This window comes from Macaca fascicularis, chromosome 19 (assembly GCF_037993035.2).
Source record: "Macaca fascicularis isolate 582-1 chromosome 19, T2T-MFA8v1.1".
In the NCBI taxonomy this organism is placed as follows: domain Eukaryota; kingdom Metazoa; phylum Chordata; class Mammalia; order Primates; family Cercopithecidae; genus Macaca; species Macaca fascicularis.
Window position 1 is genome coordinate 318427 of NC_088393.1, and position 20266 is coordinate 338692.

General features: G+C 48.4%; 1 protein-coding gene and 1 pseudogene across 1 annotated transcript in view; one reads left to right on the forward strand and one right to left on the reverse strand.

Annotated features, from left to right (window-relative positions):
* Positions 1-20266, reverse strand: part of LOC135968620 (uncharacterized) — a 45001-nt gene that overhangs the window by 6176 nt on the left and 18559 nt on the right. The gene's annotated exons all lie outside the window — the stretch shown is intronic.
* LOC135968372 (uncharacterized) lies at positions 9535-19165 on the forward strand (annotated as a pseudogene).

Consider the following 20266-nt stretch of genomic DNA (forward strand, 5'->3'; position numbering starts at 1 on the left):
GAGCTAGGTGGAAGTAATTCCTTAAAAATATATATGAACAGTGACTAGCAACCAGGGTGATAAGTACTCAATATGTGTTTGATGAATAGATGAATTTTTAAAATTTATGAAAAGAGCACGCTCTATTTAGGAGAATTCTATTTAATTGGATGTCCTAACTAGACAGTGGTTCCTTCGTGCTGACAGCAGAGTTTGTTTCAGTTAACTCAAAAAATGGTAAGTCACTCTAACAGAAAACCAAAAGGCTTTACAGAGAGTCAAATTATGGTGCCAATTCAACCGTGCATGGCAATTTCACCTTAATATTTAAATTCTCGAAGCACCATACTCAGAAAACAAGACATAACATACATAAATGCATCGACTAAAGCACCATCATCTAGAATTTGACAAAGTTTGACTGTGAGTTTCAAGAAAAGGGCTGATGAGGCCAAGAAGTTCCTTCCCCTCTCCCCTTACCTCCCATTTTGGTGACCAACTTAACGCAGAGAAATTCCTGTTTCAGGTTTGCACACATTGGAACAATCCTGGTATCTATTCCCCCAAGACACCAACAGGCTGAAGTCTGCAGGGTGCACATATTGAAAAATCACAGGAGCACTAGAGTGGCGGAAAGAGGTGCCCGTGAAGACGTCATCCTTTCTAAGACAGGGTCTGATTCCGCCTCCGGGCCCTTTTGCAAAAAGCCATTGGTACAAATTCATAGCCACCAGGAGGAAACACGCAAAAGACCCCACTGCCCTCCTGGCTTCCCAGAAGGCCTCAGAAGGATGAGACATGGAGCCTGCGTGCAATCCTGGACCCTCCTCCCTGCATTCAGTTTGACATGTGTCACTTGTTTGACTGACGGAGGTCCCACAATGGGCACAAGGAGACCCGTCAGGTCAAGAGGGTGCTGCCCGGCTCATGGTCCACACATGCGGACCTGTCAGGTCAGGATGCCCGGCTCATGGCCCACACGTGGGGATGCGTCAGGTCGGGAGGGTGCTGCCCGGCTCACGGTCCACACATGGGCATGCGTCAGGTCACGAGGGTGCTGCGCAGCTCTCAGTATCAGCCACATATGCACATTCTCCACTGAAGCCACTGCATGAAACCACTGCATGAAGCCACGCTGGAAGCACTTTCTGGCAGGTTTAGGAGGCTCGTGTCCAAGGTCATTAAACACATGGCAAGCTCGCCTTGGAGGCATTTTACTTTGCCTATGACAATGAAGCATTCTCATTGCACTGAATAGAGCACGCTTTCTTGTTCAGTGCCTCGTTGAAATAGGCATTTTGTACCTGTCTTACAGATTACATCAAGGCCCTAATACATTTAGACCCTTGTCTCAGGTACACACAAAGCAGCGGCATCTCTAGAACATGTTTTGGACCACGGGAGGAAACCAAATCGCAGCATTATCCATTGATGTTGCTTAAAGTGTATTTCCAAATGTGTCTCCCGAGCCCGGCCTGTGTTCACGGCTTCCGCTGACCACACGCCATCTGCTGGGCACTCTGTGCACTTTCTCTCACACCCGCCACGTCTGTGGTCCTGTGCCTATCCCGCCACACGTCCCCACGTGGCTAAATCTCCCACACTCACCACGCCTGTGGGCCTGTGCCTATCCCTCCAGGCGTCCGCACCTACCACGTGGCTAACGCACACTTCCTACAGGCGGCAAGTGCCTGAACATCCCCACGGCTGGAGGGGCTTTGGGTAGGTTCTACAGAACCCACAGACAGGCATGGCCACCCCGCCCACGGCCACCAGAGGCTTTGCTTTGTCTCTAGAGGTGCCCTTCGATGAGGCGACATGGCAGATGACCCAGTGTTAGGTAATTAAGACTCAGGAAATCACGGCCGTCTTACCTTTAGAACTCACCTCTCTCCCCAGCACTATATCGCGAAGGGTGGGTCGCCAGAGTTGGGGAAGAGATGCCCAAGGCTCCCTCCTGCCCTGACAAGCTGGGACACTGCTCCCCTCTGTTGGTTTCTCACCGCACCTCAATAAACTGAGCTCACAGCAAGAGGCAGGCATGGGCTGAGTAGAAACACACAGCAGACCCCGGGTGGGCAGGACAGAGGACGAGGGTGCTCGCGGAGACGAGGGTGTGCCCCAGGAAGAACGTGCACGCGGGGTAGAGGGTGCGCGCGGGGAAGAGGGTGCACAGGCCCCGAGAACCTGGTGGCAGCAAGGCCGGTCAAGGCTGAACTCCAACAGAGGCAGCAGCAACGGTGTTGGGCAAGTCACAGAGAAAGCACCACCCAGAGGGGCTGCATGAACCAGCAGCGACCCCAACCCAACGTGCTCATCGGACTGGGCACACGCACACGCTGTGGACACGTGTGAATATGTTCCACTTAACGTGATGTTACATAATAATCAACAATGTTAAACCCACGACTTCATTACATGGCATCTGGCACATTGAGACTTTTTATTCTGTCTCTCTTCCTATACAAAGAAGTGGAAAATAGGTCCAAGATCATTCACAACAAATTATTGCTAATTGAAACAAAAAAAAAAATTCCTACCCTCACCTTGGAGGATCTCAAGGCAACACCTCGTTCTTTGAGGTCATGGTTGGGACCCTCTCCGGACCCCTAGATGGGTCTGAAACTGCAAGGAATCCCCAAATGGGCAGTTTTGGGGCCAGCACAGATGCCAGCCACACATCCAGGCAGGTCTTGGCAGGTTGCTCCGTGACTTCGGCTGGGTCACTAACCTTTTCTTGCACTCAGAACCTGCCAGGAACGAGGGCACTGGCCCGCACGTCTCTGCTCCCAAGGATACATCCCCTATGTTCCGCTGCACTCTGGGTTCCATGCCTTAGATCCCAGGCACCTTAAAGTTGACGTTTCCCCACCAGCCCTCATGAAGTTGATACTCAGATAACGTCCTTCCTCTCCCACCTGGTCAGTACCCGGGGAGAAAGGAACCCGGGTCTCAGATTGATTTTCTGCCAGTCCATCGAAAAAACAACTGGCCAGCAGCACTGGTGCACAGCACTGCCAGGTTACCCGTGACGAAAACAAAGCAAAACGAGATATACTCAAGTCAGCTGCGGCAAGTGCTTCTACATCCCTGCTCCAACAAGGAAAGACAGGAGGCCAGGAGTGTGGCTCACGCCTCTTGTCCTTCCTTGTTGGGTCAGGGGTACAGAAGCATTTTGGGAGACTGAGGCAGGACAAATGCTTGAATTTGAGACCACCCTGGGCAACATAGCAAGACTCGTCTCTACAAAAAAAAAAAAAAAAAAAAAAAATAGCCAGGTATGGTATCGTGCCTGTAGTCCCAGATACTCAGGGGGCTGAGGTGAGACGATCACCTGAGTCCAGGAGGCAGAGGTTGCAGGGAGCCAAGATTGCACCACTGCACTCCAGCCTGGGCATCAGGGTGAGACCCTGTATCAAAATAAAGAAAAAACAAAAAAAAAGATAAGAAATACAGGAGACCACTAATAATTCCAAATAGTGCCTGCTAATTTGAAATCTTTTCCAGATATGGTGAAGGAAATCATTTTTCTTCCTACGCCCATTCTAAGGAAACGTTTCTATTTTTCTGCTATACAATGTGGTAACCTGCCATTTCAGATCCTGGCCTCTTTAAGCAGGACTTGCTGGAGTGCCAACAAAGCAGCGCTCTGAAACCTCAGCATCCTCAGCATCACCCTGGAGGGCAGGTGAAGGATGCTGGGCCTCCATCTCCAAAAGTCACACTGGGGTGGGGCAGATCTGGGGTGAGGCAGGGTTTGCATTTCTAGTCTAGGGCCACACCACCCTAAACACGCCCATCTCATCTAACGCATACCAGAGGGAGAAGCCACGTAGGGCAAGTCACAGAGCAAGCGTCCAGGCACCAGGTCACCAGTTGTCTATTTAAATGCAAACCCGTCAAACAGCTTAAGTCAAACAGGTTCACCCTCCTAACACATTGGCCAACACAGCTAGTGATAAATATCACTGCTGTTAGACCTTCTGCTCACTGATGACCAGAGCAATGGCCTGAAACATCAAAGCTGAAGGGTGTGTGCCACGGTCAGGGCTCTGAACACCCCCATCCCAGGCCATCTCACACGGGTGCCTTCACTGGCACCGGGGTCTCACAGACCAGCTCCACGCTCACACTTACTGGGACGCAACCACCCTTTCAGCCTTTCATGCATCTGTACCCTACAGCAGTGTTCAAGGGAGGCTAATTTAAGTAAGAAATGTAATACGGACATCTGTGAACTCTTCCTCCATATCCACTGAGTGGCCGTCCAGAAACAGAAATATTAAAAAGAAAAAGAAGATTTAAGAGTCAAACACAGGGCTGGGTGCAGTGGCCCATGCCTGTAATCTCAGCACTTTGGGAGGCCAAGGCGGGTGGATCACATGGGGCCAACAGTTTAAGACCAGCCGACCAACATGGCAAAATCCTGTCTCTACTAAAAATACAAAAATCAGCCAGGCATGGTGGCACATGCCTGTAATCCCAGCTACTAGGGGGGCTGAGGCAAGAGAATTGCTCGAACTGAAAGGCAGAGGTTGCAGTGAGTGGAGGTTGCAGTGAGCCTAGATCATGACACTGCACTTCAATCTGGATGACAGAGCAAGACTCCGTCTCAAAAAAACAAAAACAGGCCAGGCACGGTGGCTCACGCCTGCAATCCCAGCACTTCAGGAGGCCAAGGCGGGTGGATCACAATGTCAGGAGATCGAGACCATCCTGGTTAACACTGTGAAACCTCGTCTCTACTAAAAATACAAAAAATTTAGCAGGGCGTGGTGTGGGCACCTGTAGTCCCAGCTACTCGGGAGGCTGAGGCAGGAGAATGGTGTGAACACGGGAGGTGGAGCTTTCAGTGAGCCTGGATCGCGCCACTGCACTCCAGCCTGAGTGACAGAGAGAGACTCCATCTCAAAAAAAATAACAACAACAACAACAACAAAAACAAAAACACAGAAACTCGTGGAACAAGCCCTTGCCCCACTCCATGTCAGCTGTGCTGTGCCACCCAGGAGCATGCCAAGCTCAAAGAGTCATCCACCTGCCTTGCGTAAACGATGTCAAAACTCAAATCACAGAGACTGAGATTCCCTAGCCCTCGCCATGTGCATGTCACTCACAAGCAGGCATGAGGACCCCCGCAATTCACAGGGAATCCCTCTGGCCATCTGATGACCATCCATTCATAAATAAAAAGCATTAATTCCAGCGGGGTTGCAGAGGTGTATACATCAATACTTGTTAGTGTTCACAAATGTTCCACTTGCGGATAGAGTGACGTTACAGAATTGGGAAGAACTTCACAGACATACGAGGGGTGCATTTAAGGAAAAAGTGTAAGGAAAAGGTGAGAAAATGGAATATGCTAACCTCTGTCTTTTCATCACCCTCTAAATCTTATGATTCCAGTTCTGTTCATTCTGCAGTGAAAAATAACAAGTGATTCACACTCAGACACAAGGTGGCTTAGGAAACTATGGCTGTTTTACAAAGATGAAACAATTTCGAAGATCAGGATTCCATGAACGTACTTACTTAAAGAGAGAAGAGACTGGGAGTTACACATCAACTTACCAAGGCTGTCCCGAAGTCCAGGAGCCCCTTAGGAGAACAGAGAATGTGCAGTCTCCACAGACCAATGCAGGTGGCTGGGCCCAAGAGTGGGGACGGGTAGGCTGCAGGAGGCTTGAAGAGGGAGCTGTACCACCAGCCTCTCGCAGAAATTCCTAATTAAACCCTGACAGCAACTCTGTTTAGTGAATTGTCTCCTGGTAACTAAGAAGAGTGAAGCTGTTGAAAGCCTACAGCCAACCCTCTGGATAACAGTTGAGATGTATTTTAGAGAAGGAAATGATCCTGTCACAATCCCAGTCCTGCCCACAGCTGCAAGCACGTCCTGGGAGTGCGGCTTCTTGCTCTGTCAGCACCAGAGCCCACTGTAGTGCCACACGGGTTCTGCCCGACCTTCCCACTTCAGGGAGTCTGGGCAGGTGCAGCTGAAACACCCAGGGGGCAACCCCCACCCTCACTTCTCAAAAGTACATGCAGAGGCAGACAGAATGAAACACGGCCCCCAAACCTCAGACGTACGGTTCAGCGGCACGGCCCACCATAGAGCCACATGGGATTTGCCCGACGCCCCCAATTCACAGAGTCTGGGCAGGTCCAGCTGAAACAGCACCTGGGGGGCAACCTCCAACCCCACTTCTCAAAAGTACATGCAGAGGCAGACAGAATAAAACACGGCCCTCGAGCCCCAGACATAAAGTTTGGCACGGGCATCTGTGAAACAAGAACAAAAGTCGCATGGGAAAGTGAGCACAAAAATGAAAAAAAATAACAGAATTACAGTGAAGATGGATGAGATGGGGAGGATTGCGAGGAAGTTGAGAAAGGGACTGAGGACCTGAAGGGGGACATAAGGGCTGGACATTCCCGACAAGGTAACAAACACACCTCTGAATGAGGTTGGACATCATCTTCATTATGGAAATAAAGGGGAAAAGCCTGAAAACATCAGTTTCCTACCAAGAAGCAAAAATCAAACTGGCTTCAGATTTCTCCTCTACAACACTGGGTTCCAAAAGATGAGGATGTGGCATCCGTGGGGTCTTGAGGGAGAGCTGGCACAAACGTCCCAGACCTGCCGTCTCCAGAAGCAGCTGAAACAGCCTCAGATCCAGCAAACTCTTGTCTTGAAAAATCTATCAGAGTATACCCCCTTATCAAAGGGACGCGTGGCTGCAGGGGTTGTGGTGTAAGGCAATTTAGAAATCTTACTCCGTGCAGACCCTAAACTTGGGAGGCTGCTGGTCACACCCTGGGAGGACCTCAGCCAGCGGGAAGCCCTGTGCCTCCTCTCTGCTCCATCTCTAATGCCAAGAAACATTTTATGCATAATATTACGTTATTTCCAATTTGTTAAATTGTATCTATTAAGTCCATAAAGAGACCAAGAAAATGTATAAAAACATTGATGACTTCACGGTGGTATTATAATTAATTTTTAAACAAAACATGTTGTCTAAATTTTCCAGACTGAAAAAATACTCTTTTTAGCAAGAAAGGTGCTTTTAAAGTCACCATAAACAATTATATATCCATCCTACGAACGTGGTCTTAAAATAAAAAGTGAAGAGCAAAAACAGCAGAAGGAAGTGCATGAATATGTTGATAACGTTTATCTCTGAATGGGGGCGCTGTTTTGCCTTCCATTTCCCTATGCTTGAAGTGTCACCTCTGTAATGTAATAATAGAGCAAACACCATAGTTGAGGAAACACTGCTGCCCACTAGGACATAAACCAAGTCTCCTCCACAATGCTGCGACCCCAACCTCTGATTTTATCTTTTAAATCAGCTAGGTTCTCTCCCCTAAAAAGAAGCATATTGTATCATTACTTTTTAAAGTTAGGTGACTTAACAGGCATACAGACTTAAACACCTTCTGGAAAGGTGATGTGTCAAGTTTAACTAAGATTTCTTTTGTTCTGAAAAGAGCAGGGGCACGTTCCCAGGTGAGGGGACTCCAGGAAACACTGGCTGTGTCCGATGGGCCCTCACCTGGAGAAACAAGCGCTCGACGCCTCCACTCTCCACCCGGACTCAGCAGGAAAGGGATGCAGAGCTGAAGACAGACTCATCTATAAAAACCCCAACGGCTGTTTCCAGGAGCTACTCACTGTCCCGTGCCGCTGCACCCTGCTCCCCTGTGCAGGTACCGGAGCTGCTGTCCAGGCTTCCCCAGGCTCTCCACGCCTCCTTCCACCCCACGTCAACCTGCACCACCCAACTACCCACCGTCTCTTACTGACCACCGGCCTCAATTCCCGCATAGCCTGGAAACTGCAAAGCTGCCTGGCAGCAAGAGGGGACGGGCAGCGAACGCACCAGCCAGGTGGCACCTGCTCCCACCAGACTGCAGGGTCACAGCCCCTGCCTCATGGAGCCGTTGTTATGCACAACTACACTGGGAAATCAATGCAGCTTTAGCTTTCCTTTGGTGCTAAATTAACTTTATAACACTTGGTTATAACATACATTAATTTTTACAGCAATTACTAAAATAACAACTCATAATGCATTCATTTACCATATTCAGAAAAGCAACTGAAAAACCAAACACACAGCAGAATTTTATAGGACTGTAGTAGTTTTTGTTAGGTTGTCAAATTATTTTAAGCTCAAAATTAAAGTAATTAAATCTGTGACTCTCAACTGGGGGAGGTGGGCACACACAGAGAGGGGAAGTTAAAATCCTTTTTTTCTTCCAAACCTCACACAGACCCACTCGGCTGGTCATTCCCATTGCTGGAATTATGTCCTGTTCCTTAGGTTAAAAACAACTGCCTTCATGCCTATTAAAAATAATGTTTCTTCCTTTCCTGAGTGATTGTGAAATGAGCCATGGTGGCAAGGTAGGCACGAACCGAGGGAAACTGAGTCCATGCCCACATTTGATGGTGGGCAAGAACAGAAGGAAATTGGGTCCATACCCACATTTGATGGTGGGTGAGAACAGAAGGTAACTAGGTCCACATCTATATTTGATGGTGGGCAAGAACAGAGGGAAACTGAATCCGTGTCCACATTTGATGGTGGGCAAGAACAGAGGGAAAGTGTGTCCAAGTCCACATTTGATGGTTAGCAAGAACAGGGGGAAGCTGGGTCCACGTCCACATTTGATGGTGGGAAAGAACGGGGGAAACTGGGTCCACGTCCACGTTTGATGATGGGCGAGAACACGGGGAAACTGGGTCAAAGTCCACATTTGATGATGGGCGAGACCAGGGGGAAACTGAGTCCACATCCACATTTGATGGTGGGAGAGAACAGGGGAAAACTCGGTCCACGTCCACATTTGATGGTGGCTTTTAATGCACTGCAGCCTGTGTCCCCTTGACCTTCACGAATTTTCAGGTAGTAAGAAAGCAATTTTTCTTACTGGAAAGGAGAAAACTAAGTGGCTGCAAAGTAATATAATTTCCTTAAAGCAAAACAACAGAGAACCAACTTTGACTTTTTCCACATTACCCAGTAATTCTAAGACTAAGGGTTTTGTCATGTTACAGCAAATGCCGTTCATTAGGGGGAAATTGGAAGTCAGAACAGTGTGTGCTATTCAAATTCTCAATGAATAATTAACTCAAATGGGTTCAGAGTGCTACAAAATGAAATTAATTTGTTTTTAGTTTAACCCCAAATCCCCAATCCCTTGCCAAATGATCCGCTATGTATCCTACATAAAGGACAGGGTCTTTCTGGCAGAAAACCATTAAAAGCTTTTATTTGCAGTAAGAGAAGCATGCCTTCTTATCAAACAGGTGCATGGCCCCCTTGCGGGGGGGTCACCCATCACCTGCATCCCCGTGTGTCACGGTGTTGCCGCACACCATTAACGCATCAAAATGGAAAAGGAAATGTAAGCAGTGTTTGCTGTCCAAAGTTCACGTCAACAACTCCTTATTATGAAGGCACTTCTGAGCCTTTCCTCCTGCATCTGGGAGCTGCCAGCAACCCAGTTCCAGGAGAGAAAATAGCTCGACACCTCCTGCAGCCCATGGAGTCCTCTTGTTGGGACAAGGTCCCCCCAGGAGAGAGGAGCCCCCAGCAGGGTCAACACTGGAGGTCCTGGGGGTGGGTGGTGCTGGGGAGGCCATGCGGGGAGGGCTGTTCCCTGTTCCCTTCCCCTCAGGAGACAGCTGGCCCAAGGTGACACAGGACCGGATGGGATTTCAGGGTCAGGGACCACGGAGCCCGGGGCTGTGGACCACACCAGCCCAAAGCCACTGCATGCCCCAGACCGGGGCTGTGGACCACACCAGCCCACGGCCACTGTATGCCCCAGACCAACACGAGAAGAGTGCAGACCAACAACATCTTCGTCTACGGTAGGTGTCACGGTTATCGTTCCTAAGAGAGTCCACGGCCACTTCTACCAGGTGCCCTCCACTCTTCCCCTGCCCCAGCTGGTCCCCCTGTGACAGCCGTGTCTTTGAGAACGGGGTGTGGAGCCAGGGGGAAAACACAAAATAAACCACCTGCTACTAGAAACAGCCTCGCTGTCCTCAGGGAGCCGGTCCTGGGGCCAGCCTCGCTGTCCTCAAGGAGTCGATCCCGGGGCCAGCCTCGCTGGACTCAGGGAGTCGGTTCCAGGACCCCATGGACACCAAATCCAGGCACATTCAAGCCCCACAGGTGGACCTGCCGAACCTGCGTGTACAAAGAGTCGGCCCTCCGACACGCGTTTCACATGGCAGGAACACTGTATTTTCTGCGTGTACAAAGAATCAGCCCTCCGACATGCGTTTCACGTGGCAGAACACTGTATTTTCTCCCTGAGTTTGGTTGAAAAAATCCACCTATAAGTTGACCCGCAAAGCTCAAGCTTGTGTTGGACAATAGTCAACTGTACGCAATTGACACTGATTCCTACCAACAATATCCAAATCTTACCATGACCAGCACGATAAAGAGAATGAGCAAAATTTAAAAACTAAAGCAGAGTTTTTTCCTGCTAGTTGGGGCACTGCGTATCCCCTGTGGGAAAGACAACACTGGCCGCTGACCAAACTCCATCGGCCTCTTCCTCCGTCCTGAGGGCATCTTCCTCCATCCTGACAGCAGCCTGGGCTTACCTCAGTCCCAGGGCGGGGGAGGAGGACGCACTGTGCACCCTCCCAGCTCTCCTCCGCCCCTTCCCTCAGGCTGGCCCAAGAGCAGCCTGAACAGTCAGGTGCTGGGAACACCGAGCTGCCCCTCCTCGGCCCACAACCTCAGGCCACCTGTCTCATTTGTGACGGAGAAACAGAGCTGCAGCTGCAGGCGGGAGGCGGGACACGCTGGGATCTACCCATGGCCAGGCCGAGCTACTCTGATCACTCAAGCTTCACTTTCATCACTTGCTCTACCAAATAAACTAGAATAAAATATGCCACTTCCTCCTTTGCACACACTCCCAAGCCTCCCATCCCACTTCCCGGCGCTGACCCCATAAGAACACTTTCTGTGCCTTTCCAGGTATTTTCTATCCTCCTCAAGCACAGAACCACATTCAGAGTGAATTTTTTTTTTTTTTTTTTTTTTTTTTTTTTTTTACAGAAATGGCACCAGGGCAGATGATTTTTTTTGTACCATTTCTTTGGTTTCTTGGGCATTTTCCGCACCAGGACAGATGGGTTCTGCTCTCCTTCCTCCCCACCGAAGGTTGCCTCACAGCAGCCACACACAGAGCCGTAAGCCCTCGCAAGACTGTGGGTGTCTCGGGGTGCCCCACGTCCCCAAAGACCAAGGGGTCACAGATCCACACTGTCCAACAACACTTCAGACATGGCCTCGAGCCTGGGAACCCTGCTGGCCAGCCCAGGCCAGCAACAGAATAGAGGTGTGAGAGGTAACATTTGCACTTCTTAAAAAAAAAAAAAAAGGCAGATATTCAGTGCCACATTTAAAATGATCATGGCGGCCAGGCACAGTGGCTCATGTGTGTAATGTAAGCACTTTGGAAGGCCAAGGTTGGCAGATCCCTTGAGGTCAGGAGTTCAAGACCAGCCTGGCCAACACGGTGAGACCCCTGTCTCTACTAAAAATACAAAAATTAGCTGGGCATGGTGGCAGGCACATGTAATCCCAGCTACTTGGGAGGCTGAGACACAAGATTCTCTTGAACCCTGGAAGCAGAGGTTACAGTGAGCTGAGATTATGCCACTGCAATCCAGCCTGGGTGACAGAGCAAGACTCTGTCTCAAAAATAAAAATAATAAATAATAACAAAAGAAAAAATATATATGCATTCCTAGTCCCTTGGAGCTGCAGCAACAAAGCTGGTGATATATTTTGGGTGTTTCTAATCAATGTTTTCCATGAGCTACACTGCAAGTCTCAACCTTGACCCTGCTACAGTAATCATCTATTACAAATTAAAACAAGAGCCATAACTCTGTCTCCTACTAAAATATTCTAACTGAGACATGTTAACAGAATACATTTCTTTGGGTGAGAAAGTATCCACCAGGGTGGGGAACAGACGGCCCACCGATTGTGCTGTGGCCCTAACCACCAAGGACTCATGAATCATCCACAGCAAGGCTGGTGACTCAAAAAGAACACTAAATTGCTCTTTGACATCAATTCTTAAACCTTGAGAAACCAAAGTTCTCTTTGTAACAGACTTTAAAAAGGATGAAGTCAGAAGTAGCTCAGCAGAGATGCACCAACTCTTACCTGGGAGAGACACTCCTTGCTAATCACGTCTGGATTAACGGATGTGCTAAAAGCATCTCTTCCAACAGAGACACAAACTGAAAACAGGAATGCCATGAACACCTTCCCCAGATAACCCAGTCCTCACCCATCCACCCCTCAGGAGGTCCCCAGACAAGTCCAATAAGGAAATGACCCCACAGCAGATTCAGGTGCAGGCAGTGAGGGTAGTGGCGTCAGGGAATTCCGCCGTAAACCTTGGCAGCACGCAGGGAGGTGTACCCAGCTGGACAGGTGAAGTCAGAAGTGCAGGATGATCTGGCCATTCCAAATAAGCAGGGCATAACAATTTTGTTAAAATGAAACCCAGCCTTTGAAAAGGCCCGGACTTCCCACAATGTGTGGTATTTATAGTGTGGAGGGCACTGTAGAGAAGTTATCAGAGGGTTCACGACGGCAAGATCCACGGAGGCTCTGCCATGTGCCAGGCATGAGACAACAATTCACACAAAACACCTCATTTCACCCTACACAGAGTCCACAGACTGCTCCACAGTCTCCCAGGTAAGAGTTGGTGCATCTCTGCTGAGCTACTTCTGACTTCATCCTTTCTCAACTGCTTCATGTTTCACCCTACACAGAGTCCACAGACTGCTCCACATTTCACCCTACACAGAGTCCACAGACTGCTCCACATTTCACCCTACACAGAGTACAGAGACTGCTTCACAGAATACTACCAAAGGGGACCATCAAATGATCCCCAAGAAGTAATGAGCGCCTTAAAAGTAAGAAAGCCAACCTCCTCCCCCTCTATTAACTTCCTCTCCTCATTTCCGCAGAACCAAAGAAATATGAAGGGCCAGTGACGCCCCACTGAAGAACGCTCTCCTGGTGGTTACACTCTGTACATAGGGAGAACAACACTGCTCCGTGCTGCATGAGGCTACTATTCTATACTACACTAGTACGATCTGTTTGTTCTATTCTATACTATTCCATTCTCTATGATAGAATACTACAGCTTCACTCCATACTATAAAACGCTGTACTATCTGTTCTATTCTATTCTATTTTCTTCTATACAGAAAGGAGTTAGCCAGCTTGCTTTAGGCAGACAGTAAGGGAAGGGTCCCAGAGAGCCTCCAGCCCATGTTTTGTGCAGATAGGGGGACTTGCACGGGGGGGCCCTCCTAAACATGCTCACAGCAGACTAAAGGTCCCCATGCACACGAGGGAATGGGGTGGAACCACCAGATATTTGCTCCTTAGACAGCGAGACCAGCCCCATCAGCTTCTATATAAAAGCCCTTGTAGTCAACTGGGAAGGGGGCGACCAGCAATCTGCTCTCAGGACCCCTCTTTTCGCTGAGAGCTTAACTTTTAGCTTAACGAGTTCCACTGCACTCACTCTTCGATGTCCCCGTGCCTGTTTCTTCCTGGTCATTAGACAAGAACCTGGACCCAGCTGAGCTAAAGAGCAAAACTCCTGCATCAGTGCTACAGAACACTATCCTCTCTGTTCTGTGCCATGCGACTCTACTATTCCACACCACACTACGTAATATTAATACTATGCTGTGTGTTCTAATCTAGATTGTATTATGCTATGCAATACTACGTCATTAGTTCAACTGTATACTCTACAATACTATCCCACTTGTTCTATTCTAGACCATGTAATACGATTTTTCCTATTGTATACTATACTACATAATGTTACACTGTTTCTTCTGTTCTATGCTACCCTATATAACATTATGCTATTTGTTCTATTCTGCGCTACTCTATATAATTATATTCTGTTTGTTCCATTCTATACAACACCTTGCATCATTTTACCATGTTCTACGATACAAGAGTAGAGTCAGTTATACTTTCATAATCTTTTCCAAGCTCTTACCCAGTAAGAAATGTGATGTTTTACTATGGCTCACATAAATGCACATTTCATGATAATCAATGCCACTTCCTATGGTTGTAGAATTCTGTCTCTATGATTCTACTGATACGGCTTCTTTGGGCTTTTCTTTAAGTCCTTTGCAGTGTCTGGTTTCCTAGTGAAAAGATGACTAAGGTCCCGATAAGATCCTACAAAACCAGCATTCACACAGGCTCACCTGTGTGCACTCTGCTGGACTCCGTGTTGAAGGAGTGACAGGAAGACAGACGGCTGTCGGTGGATGGAAGGCAACAAGCACAGAGTAGATTCCAGAACTGAGACATGTACCAAGGCTCTGGCACAGCTGAGGGTCGATCCCAATTCTAGCCTCTCACAGAAAGGCAGAGGGGACTTAGCACAAAGAGCACGGAACTTTGCTTTAATAAAGCAAATGCTTACCATCCACTGTGAGGAGCTCAAGGAGAAATGGCAGTAGGCTCTACTAATGATACTGCTTTAAAAAATGGAAGGGAGAGGGTACATTTTCACATGGGCCATGTGGAAAGTTGGCTGGACCTGCCGCTGGACCTGACACTGGACCTGCTGCTGGACCTGCCCCTGGACCTGTCGCTGGACCTGCCGCTGAACCTGTTCCTGGACCTGATGCTGGACCTGCCGCTGGACCTGATGCTGGACCTGACGCTGGACCTGCCCCTGGACCTGCCACTCGGTCTGCTACTGGACTGCTAACAAATGCTGCAGATTTTTATGTAGAAAAAAAGTACAATGCGTCTGAGAGCAGCTGTCCCAGCTCTGGATGAAGCCGGCAGAAAAAGGAAGCAGCAGAGACGCTGGTATCATTCAGTGGGCAGAGTCAATGACCCTCCTCTAAGTCCAGCAAAGCTCAACCTGCATGTCTGCAACTAGAAATACCAATCATAAGCCAGACCTCCTGGCAAATACCATTGACCTGCTGTAATTCTGTGTGGTGTATTATGTCCCATGTACAGGAAATCTTTCACAAAGCCTTTAACCAGGAAGTACTAACATGACTTTTAATGCAATATAACAGCTTTGCACCCATTTAACATATATTTAACCCCAGTGGTATATTTAAATATATATTTTATAGAACATCAGGCATGTTTACCTAATGGCTCGAACTTTCACAATGTCTCTCTCCCTGAGAGGACAGCGGAGGATCCCATGCACTGTCTCCAGGAACATGCCCCTCCCAGAGAGGATTCACAAATCAAATGTGCACATGCATGCATGCACAGACACATATCACACACACACACACACACATGGACACGCACACCTATATGCAATACATACATTCACACATGCACACACGTTCACATAATCACATAATACCACCACATAACAGACGCGTACACATACACACAACACTCAAACACACGCACACAAACATACAACACTCAAACACACACGCACAAGCATACACACAACACTCAAACACACATGCATATACATACACATTCTGACACACATACATACGTAAGTGTGTAGACATAACATGCACAAATATACATGTATAACTATATACACATGAGCATCCATGCATGCCTACTTGCACATATGTGCAGTCGTGCCTAAACACGTAACACATGCACACACATACATGCAACACAAATACACATGCACACATATACACATGCATGCACATGTACATTACACACAAAGGCACACATACATGCACAACACATATACATGCAATACACACTTTCATACACATAAATGCAAACACACATACATATATACATCCCTCAAAGACCCCATTATTCAATTCTAAACAAAGTGGTTTATCCCCCAAATGTACCTTCCCGTAATTAATAAGCTCTACTGCACATTTCTTGTTTCAAATAATGAGGTCTCACACACAGCACACACACATTTATACTCCAATACGTGTGAACATATAAATAGAAATAGGCACACGGGCACGAAGACCCTCTTCTGTAAAGGTATTCTCAAACTTGAACTGAACGAATTCTGCTAATTATAGTCAGAGTCAGCAAAGATATATATTTGACCTCGGAATGAATATACTCGTTCTTTTCGTTACCCCTGGCAACAGCAAGAATGTAAAACAGTTGTGCGATATCATGTCACTTATTCAATCCCACTTCCTGGGATCTGACCCACTTGGAATAGCGTTTCTGTCTGAGTGATTTCCTTCTGACTAAAATCATGAGACGATTCCTTCTCTTCCTGCTTTCTCTTTCCCAGGCCTTTTCACTGCCCTTTCATCATCTCAGAAATAAATCATACTTGTCAAAATGGAACGCAAAGAAACAGCCTTAGGAGAGAATCCCACAATGGAATGGACCCAAGAGAGGAAAAAATATTCTTTTTGAAAATGTACAAAAGGAAAAGTCAAGAGGCCTGGGTTCCCTCTCATGACAGAAACAGACGTCAGCATAGCAGGTCGCTCAGCACAGTTCAGCTCTGTGTATGAAACAGAGATTCTAGTCCTTGTCCCTGTTTCAAGCTCTGTGTATGAAATAGATTCTAGCCCTTGTCCCTGTTTCATGATGTTGCAGTGAAGGTAACAAAACAGACAAAGGGCACAGGCTGCAGAAAAGGATTTTAAAAGGATGACTTTTAAAATGTGAGCCTGCTTTTCAAGGGCACAATGAGGACATTTTCAAGTATATTAAAGCTGATTTATAAGAGATAGGTATAAAGACTCTACAAGGTCGTTAGACTTTAGACTTACAAAGAAAACAAATCACATTCTCCTAGCATCACCAGTCAGGTGTTCCACAAATACTAAGAATAGCCACTGCAACGGGGTCCACTATGAGGGGTCAAAACATAACCCATGAAGCATGGCCGAGAGCTCCTATAACCTGATTTCTAGGAATCTAATTTTAAACATCCTCACAGCTAGCACATCACAAAAATACAGAGCTCCAAATGCTGTAACACAAGTGCTAACAACACCTAGCCAAAAATATACGAGGCATTTCAGGCAAAAATCCCAGAATCAGAAGAACACAAGTTTTCTAAGTTCTTCAAAAGCCGGTGCTGGTTGAGGCTCCTCTGCAGACTTCAACAAAAGACACGCTAGAATTAGCCATTGACGGTAACCCTGAGTCAACACGCACAGTGTTCGGAAAAGCACAAGGCCTGCTCCGGCTTGAGACCCCTGGGAACTTTCTCTGGACCGCACCGAGTGGACGACTTTGAGAACTCAAAATAACCAACAACCAGTCCATGAACAGAGAAAGAAGACTGCAGCCTCCCTGGGGACCTGGCTCCATGCCTGCCCCCTTTCTTCCAGATACCTTTGCCCTTCCTGGCTCCCTCCTCCACCTGGAGATGCTCTGGGTTCAGGCCCCTCTCCAGTTGTGTCTCGGTCCACAGCTGGCTACCTGTGTGAAGCACCAGGCCTTGAAGGACCATCTCCACCTGCTTCCTGCACTTCCCACCCACTTCCACCATGACACCCAGGCTCTGGCTGCTCTCAGGGATCAGGGCCGCCAGGCTCCCCCACAGGCTCCAACTGGAGTCCTGCCCCCTGGTTTTCAGCAACACTTGGGACTTTCTCCTGGAAACTCTCGGCTCTGGGCTTTAGTGAACTGCGCCATCCAGCTCTTCTCTGGATTCTAAGCAGGGCCTTCTCTGGGTCTTCCAACCCTTCCTCCATTTCCAAATGTGGGCTTTCCTTTGGCCTCCTCTCTCCAGACATGCACGCCTCACACTCTGGCTACTTGACCTGCACTTCTACCTAAGAGGCTCCCAAATGCTCCCTGCTCCAGATTTTCCCCAAGCCTCCTCCTGTATTTCCAAACTTGCAGCTTGCAGTGGTGTCTCTAAGTATCTCTGAGTCAGGTCCACACTTGCTTCTCCTGATTTCCGGCAAAGCGCAACGGCGACCTCGGGGTGCAGACTCGCAGCTTCATCCGCCTTCCTGTACTCCCTCTTCCCCTCCTGACCGAGGCACCGAATTGCTCAGCTCACTGGCTGCCTTCTCTCCTCCTCCGGCCACGGCGAGTGCCCTGCATGAGCCTGCCCTGTCACCCCCCGGCTCCACGGCATGCCGCACATCAGAGACACGATTCTCTCCGAAACCCTCAGTGGTTCCCTAGTATCCCACAGGTAAGGACTTCCACATTCTGGCCCCAATCTAACTTTCTGGCCTCAGATATGCACATGCATATTTTATCTGTGCAAAGAGAGTACAGGCCTCACACCCGCTCTCATTCCTGGGCTCCTAGTTCCTCTTAAAGGTGCTGTATGAGGTACCTATGCACTTTCCAAACACTAACTGAATATGCGCTTGGAGAACACTTACTTGATAATTTTGTGGCATTGCCGGATAACGTGGACAAAGTGAGAACTACGCAGGTGTGTGGACGCTGCCTTGCCCAGACCTCACTTACCCAGACACTCCCAGATGCTCAAGGTGACCAGCCCTATTGGCGCACAGGCAGGCGCAGGCTGCACCCCCACAGCTGGGCCCCGCGAGCTGAACTATAATTACGAAGCAGTTGTTTGCTCCTAAATCTGTTTATGCTGGTGCATTTGTTACACATTACTGAAACCAACAAAGTATGACTCCAAAGAGAGAATAATTGTATGAAAACTAAGTTGGATGCCTTTCAAAGACTTAATATAGGGGAATTTTTTTTTTTCATTTTAATCTTTTTAAAATTGCTATCAAATTAGGTATGGGCAAAAAATATATACAATGTTTGAGGAAATAATTTTTAACGGTTTCATATCTAACATACCTTGCTTCTCTTGTGTTGCCTATTCTCTTCTAGAAGAATAAAAACTGTGGCAGGCCTGCGATGGCTGTGGTTGAGGAAAGAGGCCACAGCCACAGCCAGCAGAACCATGCTCAGCAGCAGCCTAGCCCCGCGTGGAAGAGGCGTGAACACTCTCGGGAGAGGTGGATGTGAACTAACGGTTCCCAGCTCTGACCTCTTTATCTGAATGCGGTGATTGGTTTTATCTGAATGTCAGACAAAAGGGTGTCTACGTCCAGGAAAGACTCTAAACACTCTGGACGCTGCTGCGGCAGATGGTGACCGTGACCCAGTGATACCACTCTCCAGTGGGCAGCCAACCCAGTCTCCTAACCGTAAAGGACATTCATAGCAACACTACGAAAAAGAAACACTACTGTTCTGACCCAGAAAAGTGAAATGTAAAACATAAAATACACAGGTTCTAACTAAGAGGCAGACAGACCGGGCACGGTGGCTCACGCCTGTAATCCCAACCCCTTGGAAGGCCAAGGCGGGTGGATCACTTGAGGTCACGAGTTTGAGACCAGCCTGGTCAACATGGTGAAACCCCATCTCTACTAAAAATGCAAAAATTACCCGGATGTGGTGGCGGGCACCTGTAATCCCAGCTACTTAGGAGGCTGAAGCAGGAGAATTGCTTAAACCTGGGAGGTGGAGGTTGCAGTGAGCCGAGATCACGCCACCGCACTCTAGCCTGGGCAACTCCTTCTCAAATAAAATAAAATAACATAAAATAAAATAAAATAAAATAAAATAAAATAAAATAAAAGGCAGAGAAACAAAGGAGATTTCCTCTGATCTTAAAAACAGAAGTATTTGTTTCACAGCGTGGATAATTGAAGATCTGCATAGAAATCACCTAGGGTCCCGCCCTCCCTCACAACAGACTGGGATAGAGGGAAGGAGGGCAGGAGGTGGGCCCCTTGTCCACGAGAGCCTCCTCCCACCCCATCCCCTTCCTCAGGAGGGCGGCCTGCCCAGTGCAGGCTCCCTTCTCCCCAGGTAAGACCCTGGCGTCTCTACAGGAACACCCACCTCCCTTCCCTGCAATCCACTCCAGCTGCTCACGGCCAGTCGGGGGGGCGCTCTTCAGAGAGGAGCAAACGGTTTGGAGGACAGCCTGAACTCCAACGTCCCAGGTGTGGCTTGCCAGGAAGCACAGAGGAAGGATGCAGGTCCCCAGAAGGAGGAGGCGCAGGAGGACGATGAGAGAGAAGAGAGAGAGACAAGAGAGGCAGACTGCCCAGCCGGGGGCTGAGCACAGGATCTGGCTGAGGCCCCCTGGGGAGGGGCAGAGGCAAACAGGCTGCTGCTTCTAGGCTGCTCGGGAAGATACAAGCTTGAAGGGGCTGCAAGGCAGGACTCACTGAGGAGCAGTCATGTGGATGCCACGCCTCTCACATGGCACACACTGACAACATGCA